Source organism: Pan troglodytes, chromosome 15 (assembly GCF_028858775.2).
Source record: "Pan troglodytes isolate AG18354 chromosome 15, NHGRI_mPanTro3-v2.0_pri, whole genome shotgun sequence".
In the NCBI taxonomy this organism is placed as follows: domain Eukaryota; kingdom Metazoa; phylum Chordata; class Mammalia; order Primates; family Hominidae; genus Pan; species Pan troglodytes.
Window position 1 is genome coordinate 74,622,476 of NC_072413.2, and position 13,758 is coordinate 74,636,233.

At 44.5% G+C, this 13,758-nt stretch overlaps 1 long non-coding RNA gene across 2 annotated transcripts in view; it reads right to left on the reverse strand.

Annotated features, from left to right (window-relative positions):
- LOC129136992 (uncharacterized) overlaps window positions 1-13,758 on the reverse strand; it is a 49,092-nt gene that overhangs the window by 7,059 nt on the left and 28,275 nt on the right. The window contains exon 1 of one of the 2 annotated variants that reach the window (XR_008539054.2): window positions 8,701-9,283. The exons of the other annotated variant lie outside the window; for it this stretch is intronic. This is a non-coding gene — a long non-coding RNA (uncharacterized LOC129136992). Of the gene's footprint in view, window positions 1-8,700; window positions 9,284-13,758 lie in introns of those variants that run through there. 2 annotated transcript variants of the gene reach the window in all.

Below are 13,758 nucleotides of genomic sequence, written 5' to 3' on the forward strand. Positions count from 1 at the left end.
GACTCACTTATCCTACATTAAGTCAAATTTATACCTAACTACTTAAGAGTTTAGTTGCAATTAGCTAGTTGACATGTTGTGATTTAGAGACATTTAATTAAAACATTATTAACATTCATATTTCCTTTTGTTTTGTTGAGTCTTAGGCATTTTCATAGGACCTTGTAAAACTCTGAACCCAAAGACAGAGCAAATGGTCAGCTGGTGCACCCTAGTATAATTGTACTTTTTGTTTACCTCTGGTATCCATTTTAATTGGTCAGGGTCTGTGCTTACCAGATAAGTCTCTTGATCATTATCCCTGCCCAAAGGGTAAAATGGCCCTGCCTCCCAAGGGCTTACTTTGTCATCTTAGTTAAGCAACAGCCTTAATTAACAGCCTCCATTTGATCTTTTGCAGAAAAAAAGAACAAGTCATAGAGGATCCTAAATAGTAACAGCAACGAATTCCAGAAATCCGAGGGCCAGTTGGGTCCCACCTTCGCTGTGTTGGGATCCCACAGTCATTGACTACACAGTTGTTGACACTGCTCGCTAAAAATGATCATCAATGGATACACATAGAACACATAGAGTTCACGGCCGGGCGCGGTGGCTCACGCCTGTAATCCCAGCACTTTGGGAGGCTGAGGCAGGCGGATCACAAGGTCAGGAGATCGAGACCATCCTGGCTAACATGGTGAAACCCCGTCTCTACTAAAAAAATACAAAAAGAACAGCCGAGCATGGTGGCGGGCGCCTGTAGTCCCAGCTACTCGGGAGGCTGGGGCAGGAGAATGGCATGAACCTGGGAGACAGAGCTTGCACTGAGCCAAGATTGCACCACTGCACTCCAGCCTGGGTGACAGCGAGACTCTGTCTCGGAGAAAAGAAAAACAAAACACATAGAGTTCACAATTTCACAAACAAACTTTTGTTAATAGGGGATGGAGAATATGATTGTGCAACTGCTGTCACCCACCTCTTCTAAGACCCAGAAACTAAAGTCCTGGTGCAAACATCTGGGTCCCTCATCAGGGGCTGGGAAGGTCACACAGCCCCTCCCTCAGGCAGGTGAAACATCTGGTTCATCTAGCATGTGGGGCTGTGAGCAGGAGTGTGCCCTGAGAGGACAAATTCTTGAAGACTCCATCCCTGTAAAGAATGTCACACTGCTGTTGCGTATGGCTGTGGTGTAGTTTGGATGTTTGTCTCCTCCAAATATCGTGCTGAAATCTGATCCACAGTGTTGGAGATGGGGCCTAACGGGAGCCATTTTGGTCACAGGGGTTAATCCTTCATGAATAGATTAATGCCCTCCCTGGGTGGGGGATAAGTGAGTTCTCACTCTGTTCGTTCTTGTGGGAGCTGGTTGCTGAAAAGAGCCTAGCGCCTCCCCTCTCTCTCTTGCTTCCTCTCTCACCATGTGATCTCTGCACATGCCAGCTCCCCTTCACCTGCTGTCATGAGTGGAAGCAGCCTGAGGCTTTCACCAGATACCCAATCTTTTAGACACCAGAACTGTGAGCCAAATAAATTCTTTTTTTAATAAATTACCCAGCCTCAGGTATTCCTACTATATAGCAACACAAATAGACCTAGACAAGCTGGTAATAAAGCCCTCAAGGGCTAATGAGAGAAGTATGTGCTTTGGAGTCAGAAACTCCTGAGTTTTAGGCTTGGCTATGTCACTTGCTAACTGTGAGACTTGGGGAAGGTTATTAGATCACTCTCCCATTTCCTCATCTCTAAAATGGGAGACTCCTCCTACCTCAAAGTGTTGTTGTAAGAATTGAGTGGGATATTGTTTGTAAAGCACCAGCCCTATAGTGGCCAAATTACTTGCATTCCTGTTCAATGTTGCATGTTTCTCTGAATACTCCCAGTTCATCCCAGAAGTGGAGGTACACACAGAGTTAAGCAGGTAGAGTCAGTAGGGGAGAGGACTGGATTTGAATTCATGCTCTGCCATCTATTATCTGTGCGACTTTGGGCCAGTTACATACATTAAGGGTGGATAGCAAGATTAAATGAACACAAAAGTGTTTGAAACTGAGCCAGGCACATAAGAAACCCTCATTAGCTACTGGCTATTGTTATTTTTATAGTAGATGTTCAATAAATGTTAATTGAATCTAAATTGATCCACAGGTGACTTGGGGATGAGATGGAGGCTCATTCATTAGAGGTAAGTGCCCTTTCCTCCAATAAAGTTCCCAGTGTATTTTCATTACTTCAAAATGTACACTTTTCTGATAGAAAACTCAAAGGAGTATCGAGGCCAGAATGCTGCTGGTTTGTCCTCAGCTGGGCACTTTTTATGTGATTTACTGACTTGTATTTCTTATCTTCATGACCCTAAAAGGAACTTAAAAGGTAGTATATTATTTCATTTCCATTTTTCAGAAAAAGAAATGTCATCAAACAAGACATTGAATCTCTTTTCCTTTCATAATTCTTTTTCATGAAGCTCCCAACTCTACCCTACTGAAAAAGAAGCCCCCACACAAGATGACAAAGGAAAAAGCAAGGAGGGGCCTTGAAGAAGTGTGACCTGGTGAGGATTTTCAGCCTGATGGGGATGATCAGTGCCCAGACCAAGGCACCATAGTCTAGAACTTCACTGCTTAAAGTGTGGTCTGTGGGCCAGCAGCATTGGCATCATCTGAGAGTTTCTTAGAAATGCAAAATCTGCCCGGGTGCAGTGGCTCACACCTGTAATCCCAACACTTTGGGAGGCCAAGGCAGGTAGATCACCTGAGGTTAGGAGTTCGAGACCAGCCTGTCCAACATGGTGAAACCCCATCTCTACTAAAAATATAAATATTAGCTGGGTGTGGTGGTGTGTGCCTGTAGTCCCAGCTACTAGGAAGGCTGAGGTACGAGAATTGCTTAAACCTGGGAGGCAGACGTTGAGGTGAACCGAAATTGCACCACTGAACTCCAGCCTGGGTGACAGAACAAGACCGTGTCTCAAAAAAAAAAAAAAAAAAAAGAAAGAAAGAAAGAAAAATGCAAAATCTCTGGCCCCATCCTAGGCCTCCTAAATCGAAATCTGCATTTAAACAAGATCTCCAAGTGATATGTTTACACATTAAAGTTTTGAAAAGCACTGTTGGTAGGTGTGAGATCTGGAGAATTGTGTTTTCATCCTGGTTCAGCCACTCACTAGTTACATTACCTTGAAAATTTACTAATCATTTCTGAGTCTCCATGTCCTCATCTAAACAATTACAGAAAATTATAATGCCCTCCTCCAACCTACCTGCTATTGGAGCATGTGTGTTGAGACATAAATTTGGAGCATATATGTGGAAGTGTTTTGTAATGTATTAAGCGCTAAATAAATATAAGATTTCATTCTTTCCACCATATGCATTTTCTTCAAGTAGATCCAGTGGTCTATGGGCTAAGAGGTCTCCATCCTATTCCTCTTTTGACTTAGAGCAGCAGAGTCTGCCCAAATATGAGCCTACTCTCTTTGAAATTATGACAACTGCACCCAAAGCTGCTCCTGTTTTGGTGAGAATTCTCACTATTTCCCAAGGCTTCCGTGTAGGCTAAGACCAGGCAGTTTCAATGATTCAAGCTGTCCACAAAATTCCTGGGAGACCTGCCACAGTGATAGTTAGGCCATAAAGAACTCCCTAGGATAGTCCCCCCCCAAAAAAAACCATGGGCTTTGGACACACATATCTGGCTCTGCCACTCCCTAGTTGTGACCCTGAACAAGTCAGCCTGGTTTTCTAAGCCTCAGTTTCTTCATCCATACACTAAAGATTAAAAACACGTACTTTGCCAGACTTTTGTAAGGATGTTGTAAGATGACGTGTGTAGGCTGGGCATGGTGGCTCACGCCTGTAATCCCAGCACTTTGGGAAGCCGAGGTAGGTGGATCACCTGAGGTTGGGAGTTCAAGACCAGCCTGGCCAACATGGTGAAACCCTGTCTCTACTAAAAATACAAAAATTAGCCAGGCATGGTGGCACACACCTGTAGTTCCAGCTACTCAGGAGGCTGAGGCAGGAGAATCACTTGAACCCGGGAGGCAGAGGTTGCAGTGAGCTGAGATTGCGCCACTGCACTCCAGCCTGGGTGACAGAGTGAGAGTCCATCTCAAAAAAAAAAAGATGATGTCTGTAAAGCATCTAATATAGCACCTGGCACATAGATGCTCAATAAATGATGCTAGTATCCACAGTTACTGTTATAGTAAATGAGAATGATTAAAATTTGTCTTATAGATGTCTAGTTTCCCAGTGATCATGAAGAGCTTGTCCTAGGCAAATATTTTGAGCCTGGAATAGCCTGGGAGAAGTATTCAGTCACTGACTCATATATTCAAGCATTTAAACTCTATCTATATGCAAGGAAGCTTTATATAATAGAAAGAGCATAGACAGTTTTAATCTCCAGGGTTTTAATCTGAAGAGCTAACTTTTAATCTCCAGGGTTCCTCAGTGCTCTAGGATTCTAGAATGCGCCATGTTTCAGTGTAGAAGGGGAGAGAAGAATACCCCAGAGCAGGATCAACCTTGAGTGTCACCAAATCAGGGAAGATTGTTCCCTGCTTAGGGAAAAAGCCAGAATTGGAGGCAAAAAGAATGGAAGAAAAGGGAGCACCAGAGAGCCCCACTTCACAGAGAGTCAAGGATAACTCAATCTCTAGGACAGAGCCCATAACATAGTCCCTCACCCCAAACCAGGGTAATGTTTGATGTATATTCTTCGAGCAGCCTGAAACCTACCAGAAGTTGGGATAAGGCCTTCAGCAGTAATTCTCAGAGTTACCTAGAGAGATTGTAAAATAAACAGATTACTAGGTTCTAGCTCTGGAGAATCTGATTCAGTAGGTTTGGGAATTTGCATACTTAACAAATGTTTCTGATGCAGGTGGAAGAAAGTCTGCAATGGAGACTGAAATCCAGTTCTTCCTCTGACTCCACATCCTTTTTTTTAATTTATTTTTTATTTTTATTTTTATTTTTTTGCGACAGGGTCTTGCTCTGTCACCCAGGCTGGAGTTTTGCAGTGGTACAATCATAGTTCCCTGCAGCCTTGCCTTTCAGGCTCAAGCAATCACGCCCAACTAATTTTTGTTTTTTGTTTTTTTTATAGAGACAGGGTTTTGCCACGTTGCTCAGGCTGGTCTCGAACTCCCAAAGTGCTGGATACTGGCATGAGCCACCACGCCCAGCCTCAAATCCTATTATTTTTCTATCATATTAAAGAACCCTAGATGATGGATGGATGGATGGATGAATTTACAACAAATATATGACAGTTTGCCTCACATAAGTCCACAGGGCTATAAATAGGCAATAGATGCTGGGGCCCTCAATTTGTTTGTCTCTACTGTCTCATTATCACAATTCCTGAGAAGGGGCTGAGCTTTAGAGTGCTGACTGGATAATTCTGGGACACTGATTAAAGCCAGCTTAGCATGGTAGAAAGGGCAAGAGCTATGCAGTCAGAAGACATGAGCTTGGGTCTAAGTATTAGTACTCCCTTGTTGTGTGACCATGCGCAATTCTTGACTTTATTAAACTTTTATTTTCTCGTTTGTATAAAGAAGATAAAAGTGTCCAACGTACAAGATTGTTAACTACTAAAGTATAATAAATGCTATCTTATTTCTCCAGCTAAGGACACATCCCCAGTCTCACTCCATTTCCCCTCATGATCAGAAATCCTTAAGGGGGATCTACTAACTCCTCACATTTATGTACACATTGCTTTTGGGTACATAGTCCCATTTGAGTCTTTTTTGTGGTAAGTGGGGGTGTGATTCCTAACTGACCACAGAAAGCTGAAGCAATCGGAACACAGAGAAGTGGGGTTACTTATCCAAAGTGACCCTGCCAGCAGTTGAGGAACGACAGAACGCCAAGGCATCTTGTGGTTCTAAGTCCAGTGATCTTTCAACTGCCCCTCTTACCCCTTCCTGATGACGGTCATCTCACATTAAACCCTAAAATCACATTTGACAAGTCAGTAGTGGGGAGGAGGGATCAGTTAAAATTAAATTAGTCCCTGATATTAAAACTAAAAGATTATAATGGGAAACATTTTAATTTTTAACTCGCATGTCTATATCTTGCTGTTTAAGACTGGTCGGACCGAAGCCATTCCTTGGAACACTCTTTCCTTTTGAATTTATCTCTTCAGTCCACTTCAGGGACTCTTTACCCCTCTGGCCTTCAGAAGGCATTTGCATCCTGGTTTCTGATAGAGGAGGCTCTGTGAGGGAACAGAGTCTATTTATTCTAACTTGCTGTCGTCCCTAATGTACTGTCACACAAGTGACTTGCTGTACAATGCTAGAAAGGAAACAATAAAATGCACGATTAAGAGTGTGGCTAATGCCTCCCAGTCAGGTTCTCTGGAGGTCACATTTCCAGTGAATTCATTGCCCACGGACGGTTTCCCCATGGCCTTCAGAGGAGCTTAGCTGTGGGACTGCCTACCTTGCCCGTTTCCACATTTCCATGAAGATTTGAAAATTAGGTGGGAAATGGGGAAGGGGTAATAGAGAAAGTAGCTGGAGTCCGCTCTACCTGGAGCCCCTCCAAGGTGAGAATGAACCTACCCTGCCCTTTCTGTGAGAGCTGTCTCTCCTTGTCCTGTGGTCCAACCCTTGCTTTCAGGAGCCTGTCCAGCTCCAGTTTCTATGACTCAGAATGACCTGGAACAAATATATTCCATTGTGCTATGATTTTTCTGATTTTTAAAGTAAGTCCAAGTCTTCCTGGTTCTCTCCTTTTTGGAGACACTGAAAAATTAGGGTCTGTTTTTGTTTTTTTTTGAGATGGAGTTTCACTCTTGTCACCTAGACTGGAGTACAGTGGCGTGATCTCAGCTCACTGCAACCTCCGCCTCCTGGGTTCAAGCGATTCTCCTGCCTCAGTCTCCTGAGTAGCTGGGATTACAGGCGCCTGCCACCATGCCCAGCCAATTTTTGTATTTTTAGTAGAGATGGGGTTTCACCATGTTGGCCAGGCTGGTCTCGAACTCCTGACCTCAAGTGATCTACCCACCTTGACCTCCCAAAGTGCTGGGATTACAGGACACACCCAGCTTTTCTGAGATTATTTTAACAAAGCCATTTGACTTGACAAGAATGTCACTTCCCTCCAACCACACAGTCTGAGAATCAGGGCAATATTAACCCCATATTGTCAACAGATGGTGACAGAAATGCAGACATAACAGAGTACTCCAGAGAAACAGAAACAGTAGGCAATAGACAGATAGATAGATAGAAAGATAGATGATTGATAGATAGATAGATAGATAGATAGATAGATAGATAGACAGACAGACAGACAGACAGACAGACAGAGACAGACAGACAGACAGGCTGTTTTACTCTAAGGCATTAGCTCACATGATTATGGAGGCTGACAAGTCCGAAATGCTGTTGAACAGGATAATTCTCACTGTGGGAGGGCCACCTTTTTGTTCTTCTCAGGACTTCAACTGATTGAATGAAGCCCCCACACTGAGGAGGACAATCTGCTTTACTCCGTCTACAGATTCCAACATTAATCTCATCCAAAAACACCCTCACAGATAAACCAGAGTAACATTTGGCCATCATCTGGGTACCTTGGGGCCCAGTCAAGTTAACACATAAGTCACCCTCTCCATGGAAAAAACCTAGGAAAAGAACCAATATGCACTTAATGTAATCATGTGCTTGGCATTATACATGGCTGTCTCCAATGGCACACAGCCGAATGTGGTAGGTGCCTAGTCTGGTTGACTCTACACGCAGTGGTTTTTCCACGGTGCCTGCCTTGGATGATTCCAAATGCGGCCTTCTCCCAGGAAGCCTATGAGGTAAGACGATGTCCAATGGCAGCAGATACCCAGGGCACCATTTGAAACAGGAGTGTGTGACACAGACCTGCTGGAGACTGTAGTGCCAGCATCAGACCTCACTCAAGAAGTTGCATCCAAGTGCCTGCCTGGTTGTCCTGATTGCTTCCTCTTTTCAGGGAGCTTATATGCAGAATCCCACATCAAAGGCACACAAGGAAAAGGCAGATACTGGGTAATTTGTCAAGTGGAAAAGTCAGGTTTTAGCTCCTTTGCCCTCTCAAGCTGAGAAGGCTCACACTTCCTCTTGACCCACTTGTACCCTGTTGGCATGCCTGTCCTGTTCCTCAGGCCTTTAAGGTACCAGGTGTCACATGGCTTATCTAACAAACTCACCTGAGTTCCTGGAGCTCAGCGAGAACCAGGGAAGCAGCATTAAATGAGGTTTTCTAGAGCCAAGATCAGCACCTGGCATGCAACCTTCAAGTGATTCCTACCCTGAGAACTTCAAGCCAAGGGGCATGGGACCAGCCCATAGGAAGAAGGGACCATTTGGTATCCTTCAGATCACATTCTGGCAGCACTGGGAACCACACTTCAGGCTCCTGTGACTCCAACCTGTTGGCTTTTGCCTTAAAGGAATTCCCTTACTATCACTTACCCTCAAACACAGGCTCCTCCCAGGCTTGAACAGAGAGGTGGAATCTTTACTCCCTCATGCAGCCAGTGACAGCTGTACGAGTGGCCCCTGGATAAGTGCCTCTAAGATTTCACTTCTTTGGAGCCTCCCACTTTATCTCATCCCCTACCCTTGCTACGACCACCATATCCAGATGTGAGGAGGTAAGAACTTAACCCTGTTTACAGGAAAGACAAAGAAGGTATTTTTCAGGAGCTCACCTGGCCTCACTCCTTGAATGCTGGTTATAAAGAACTCACCCTTGAGGCTGATGTTGAGCAGAGCCAAGGCCGGCCTAACTGTGGGATAGAAGCAGCTTGGATCTAGGGGTAGGAAGAGTTCTAGCAGAGCAGCTGCTCAGCCCTGAGCTGGAGAAGTGTTCAGAAAGAAGAGGGAGGGAGCTTTAGAACAGTGGTCCAGTCTGCATGGACATCACAGGTATCCCTTGCATTATGACAGAGATCAATTAGGAACTGTCTAATGCATCATAAAAGAAATCTTCACTTGATAAAAAGGAGAATGACCAGAACGTTCCCTGAATAACGGCCACCACCACTCTCTCCAAACCCCCACCCACTTAAAGCACATTCCAGCTTTGGGACAACCCTCAAGACAGCATTTTCACGACCACGCACCCATCCTGTTGGATCTCTCAGGAATCTGCGGACACCAAGAACGTTTTAGGATAAGCCAGCCTGGGTGGATCTCAAGAAATGGGCTCTGCTAAACAAACCCAGAAGGCACTTTCCATAAGTAACAGCAGAAATGCCATAATGCAAATTGTGACAAATCGGACCAGCTACTGTGAGACTGGGAGGAGTGTTTTATTCTTTCCTTTATGTATTTCATTTTTGAGCATCTCAGTCAGCCTAGGATGGAGCTGAGCTGACAGTGGGGTAGAAGAGATGGTGGGCAAACAACTCAGAGCCAAGGATAGAAAGTCGAGAGGAGGGAGCTGAAGGAGAAACAGCTAGGGGGAAACAAAAAAGCCAGGGACTGTGTGGGGCTTGCTGCTCAGGAGCTGAACTTGCAGCTTTGACAAAGCTGACTTTAAGCCGACCTTCAGCGGCGCTTCTTAGCAATGTACACCGGGCAATCGCTGGTAAATCTTTATTAATTTTAATTGGCGGCACCCATTTATAAGAACCATTAAAAAGGATAAATTGAGCCCATCCGGCGTAATGTCTTTTGTTAATTAGTTTGTCAGCACTGTTTTAATATCCCCTAATGACTTCATATTTCAGACCTGACATTAAAGGAGACGCTGTGAGAAAGGAAATGGTCTTATCACAGTGTACTGTACCGTTTTTCTTTTTTGAACAAAAAGTGTCCTTCCAAATGCTGACCAAGGTTAGATGTCATTTAATTCTCAAAGGTAGGTGCTTGAGGACTTCTGAAGCCCCCAATTCTCTCTCCAAGTCCTGCCATCCCATCATTTCTCAATTTTCCTCTTTCTCTTAACCATCTCAGGCATCCCCAACACACTCCTTCATTTCTTCTTTCCTCCTTCATTTACTCTACAAACATCTATTGATCTATTGAACCCCTCAGAATCAGGGAGATGGGAGGGGAGGAAGTCAAGCAACATGCAGATATTTCTAGAAAAAAAGACCTAAAAGCTTTACATTTTCTATTCCACTGAAGGGCTTTTATTTATGTACTTATTTATTTTTTTATTTTTTCAAATTCAAAGCCAGCATATTTCTTTTGGCAGGGAACAAAATATGAAAAGGAAGAGAAAGAAAGACAAAAGCGATAAGGTGGGCCTTAACTCCTGGTTCCAAACATTTTTGCTCTAATGAAAACCAAAACTGACACCAAGGCAGTCTACCATGGTAGGAGCACAGGTCTTAGGGTGGTGGGGAGAGAAAGGGAGTGGGGGAAGAGAGAGAGAGAAAATGCCCTGTGTTTGGATCTTAGGACCACCGCCATGGGCCTCAAAAAAGGGGGCACAAGATGATGCACTGGAATGCTGGAAGCCTTTTTTTTTCCCCGAGATGGAGTCTTGCTCTGTCACCCAGGCTGGAGTGCAGTGGTGCAATCTCAGCTCACTACAACCTCCGCCTCCCCGGTTCAAGCAATTCTCCTGCCTCAGCCTGGCTAGGATTACAGGCATGTGCCACCATGCCTGGCTAATTTTTTTATATTTTTAGTAGAGATGGGGTTTCCCCATGTTGATCAGGATGGTCTCGAACTCCTAACCTTGTGATCTGCCCACTTCAGCCTCCCAAAGTACTGGGATTACAGGTGTGAGCCACTGCACCCGGCCCCCTGGAAGCTTTTAGAACTATTCACCACTTGTCAAATCTAAACAAAAAGAAGGAAATTAAGTTTGTCTCTCATTGTCCCAGGGCCACTGAGACTTGGGGTAAGGAGCAAGGGAGGGGCCTTAAAGAGCGAGCTGCAGTACCTGCGCTGGCATGTTGGCCAATTGCAGTTATCTTTGGCTGGTTAAGTGAATTTACAGGCAGTATTATCTAGTTTTAACTGAATTGCCCTCACAAAGAGGACAATTAGAAATTGTAGCTCAAACTGCAAGTTGACATGAAAAATGACGGAGCTGAAACTTCTCCCACTCCCACTACAAGCTCTTTGTCAGCCATCTGATGAGGTAAAAATAATGTTGATCTAATCACATCTGACAAGCAATTGCCACCCACTCCCCCCAAAAAGAGTAAAAAATTATCAAGAAGTCTATTTGAAATGTGGATTTACATCCACTATTATTCACAGTAAACTTTGCCCTGGGCACATTCTGTGTCTTGAGATATTAACTAACAGTCACGGTACTAATTTATGCTTTATGGATAAATAGACGGAAAAGGAGGCACATGCATGCTCAAAAAAATTCTTATCGATAGAGGAATTATGTGACTGTAAAAGTGTGTCTGGAGACCTCCCAAGTGTGGGGCTCTTGACGTACGTAACTCCCTGGATCCTCAATTTTCTCTACTGTAAAATGGTAATAATTCCACCTACTTTGTAAGGTTGTTCTTTTTTTTTTTTTTTTTTTTTTTTTTTTGAGACAGAGTCTCGCTCAGTCGCCCAGGCTGGAGTGCAGTGGCGCGATCTCGGCTCACTGCAAGCTCCGCCTCCCGGGTTCACGCCATTCTCCTGCCTCAGCCTCCCGAGTAGCTGGGACTACAGGCGCCCGCTACCACGCCCGGCTAATTTTTTGTATTTTTAGTAGAGACGGGGTTTCACCGTGTTAGCCAGGATGGTCTCGATCTCCTGACCTTGTGATCCGCCTGCCTCGGCCTCCCAAAGTGCTGGGATTACAGGCGTGAGCCACCGCGCCCGGCCAAGGTTGTTCTAACGACTAGAGACGAAGCATCTAAAGTGCCCATCACAGAGCCTGGTACTGGATGTAGCTGTCATCATCATCACAGCCATCGTCATCATCATTCTCATCATTACACCATCCTCATCACCAGCATCATCATCATCACCACTGATATAGTTTGGAATATGTATCTGTGTCTCTTCCCAAATCTCATGTTGAATTGTAACCCCCCGTATTGCAGGTGGGGCCTGGTGGGAGGTGACTGGACTATGGGGGTGAATTTCTCATGAATGGTTTAGCGCCATTTCTCTGGTGCTGTCTGCCAGGTAGTGAGTGAGTTCTCCTGAGATCTGGTTGTTTAAAAGTGTGTGGTGTCTCATTCTCTCACTCTCTTGCTCTGTCTCTCACTCCTGCTTTCACCATGAGACTTCCACCATATTTGAAAGCTTCCTGAGGCCTCCCCAGAAGTGGATGCCAGCACTATGCTTCCTGTATAGCCTGCAGGACCGTGAGCCAATTAAACCTCTTTTCTTATAAATAATCCAGTCTCAGGGATTTCTTTATAGCAATGCAAGGACAGCCTTCACCATCAACACATCATCATCACCACCATCATCACCATTAACATCTTTATTACCACACCCACAAGCAATCTTCTGTGATCCCTTTCAACAGTGTACAGCAATCAGTGAATCACTGAAGTTGTTTTTTAATTACAAGTCTCCTTAAGAAAATCTGTAAGAGCTTCTTGCATGGCACAGAGCTCTCTTGGATGCACTTTCTCCTTTTTCATCCCTCCTACACTTCATGCATGCTGTAGAGCAAGGCCTCACCAACTCCAACAGACAGATGATACATTTGAATGAAGCGAGTCACAGGGACCGGGAAGAGCTTCAGAATGACAGCCTGTTTAAAGGACCAGCCTGAGAAACAGAGGGAGACCATGTCTCAAAAAACTAAAATAAAAATAAAAAATGAAAAACAAACCAAAAAAATTAAGAGTGGCTGCTTCCCAGCACCATGCAATTGTTGCCATATAGGAAGATGGGCACAGTGAGGCCATAGCATCCAATCTCCAAGAAAATCCAGAAATGGGCCAGGCGCGGTGGCTCACGCCTGTAATGACAGCACTTTGGGAGGCCGAGGTGGGAGGGATCACCTGAGGTCAGGAGTTCAAGACCAGCCTGGCCAACATGGTGAAACCCCATCACCACTAAAAATACAAAAAAAAGGAAAAAAAAAAAAAAAGAAAGGAAAGGAAAATAACCGGGCATAGTGGCGGGCGCCTGTAATCCCAATTACTTAGGAGGCTGAGGCAGGAGAATGGCTTAAAGCCAGGAGGCGGAGGTTGCAGTGAGCCAAGATTGCACCATTGCACTCTAGCTTGGGCGACAAAAGTGAGGCTATGTCCCAAAAAAAGAAAGAAAGAAAAAGAAAAACCAGAAACGGAGACACTTTTCAGTGAAATCTTTTTTTTTTTTTCTGCATCAATCTGTTACAGTGCCTAAAATAGCACTTTGGAGTTGTGTTTCTTGAGTTTTACAAGCTTTTCCACCTTAGGGGGTCCCCTGTTGAAAAGAAAATGTCCATGAGGGAGGAGTACATTAGGTCTCAACTGACATCTAAAAAGAAATTTACATGTCAGTCTTTTGAGAGTGAGATACAAGACAAGAGAGGTGGGGGTGGGGAGCAGGGCTAGATAGAGTAGGCGGCAGGAAGGGACCAAAAAACAAACTGAGGGGAATTCCAAGGGTCTGTTTAACATTACCTACACCCCGGCTTTGCTAAGACTGGCTTTTACTCTGGAAAACGGGATTATTTGCTTTTGAATATCTACACCTTCTCCTTTTCCTCTGTACACTCTCCCCACTCATCCCCTCCAATCTCCTTTCCTCAGCCTTTGTGTGCATGCATGCAGGTGTATACACACACACACGTGCACACACACACACACACACACACCAGAAAACTCTGAATTTAAGAAAATATTAGGATA